Source organism: Penaeus chinensis, chromosome 2 (assembly GCF_019202785.1).
Source record: "Penaeus chinensis breed Huanghai No. 1 chromosome 2, ASM1920278v2, whole genome shotgun sequence".
NCBI classification, from domain to species: Eukaryota; Metazoa; Arthropoda; class Malacostraca; order Decapoda; family Penaeidae; genus Penaeus; species Penaeus chinensis.
In genome coordinates this window covers 19,397,897-19,398,783 of record NC_061820.1, presented here as the reverse complement: position 1 = coordinate 19,398,783, position 887 = coordinate 19,397,897, and the positions used below count along the sequence as shown (strand labels likewise).

At 36.5% G+C, this 887-nt stretch overlaps 1 protein-coding gene across 6 annotated transcripts in view; it reads left to right on the top strand.

Annotated features, from left to right (window-relative positions):
* Positions 1-655, top strand: part of LOC125032042 (transcription factor AP-2-alpha-like) — a 74,894-nt gene extending 74,239 nt beyond the window's left edge. For all 6 annotated transcript variants that reach the window (XM_047623024.1, XM_047623031.1, XM_047623008.1 and 3 more), the window contains one exon: positions 1-655. This exon is cut by the window's left edge and continues 1,822 nt beyond it. The gene's annotated coding sequence lies outside the window, so the exon portion shown is untranslated.
* The last annotated feature ends 232 nt before the right edge of the window (positions 656-887 follow it).

The window sequence follows — 887 nt, the reverse complement described above, 5'->3', positions numbered from 1 at the left end:
TGTCCATTAAGTCATAATAACATGTGTTGCCATGAATGCTTCTGTTGGATTAGAGCACTAATTTTTCACTTTAGATGAGTACAAGGGGGCATGTAACCATGTTACCAAGAAATATGCATTTATTGTTACTACATTTAAAATCAAAAATTGATGCTCTTCTCTTGCACTTTCTTTAATCTCCTATGAATCTGACCCAGTGGTTAATTTGGGTCATGGTGACAGAAACAATTTTGTTTTCATTCTGTGCTTTGAATATTCTGATTCTCAATAAAGACAGTGAGGGCTTTGAGTAAGATGCCCATATTAGGGTTCATCTCATATCAGGACCGAAGATGGTCTAAGTATATCTTCTACTTAATACATTTTACTCCTTGCCCTTCCGAGTGTCTGTAAGTAAGGCGTTGCTCAGACATCTTTCTTGTACAAAGGAAAGACTTTTTGTTGCCCAATTCCATGTATGTTATTATATTATTATATAAGGTATTTTATACTGTGCCACAACATGGTACAAGGTCTCCACAACCTGGTTGTTTTGTGTGTTCCTCCATAATGGATGGTACCATCGTGCTGTATAGTTTATTTGTCAACTTGAAATAATTTTAATGCTAAAGGATGCCATATGTAGAATAATAATAATAAAAAAATCTTAACAAGATTATTCATAATCAATTTCCGCATTTATACAAATTTGTTATAATTATGAAACACACACACACACACATACATACGCTCACTCACTCACTCACTCACTCATCTCTCTCTCTCACTCTCTCTCTCTCTCTCTCTCTCTCTCTCTCTCTCTCTCTCTCTCTCTCTCTCTCTCTCTCACTCTCACTCTCACTCTCACTCTCACTCTCACTCTCACTCTCACTCTCACTCTCACTCTC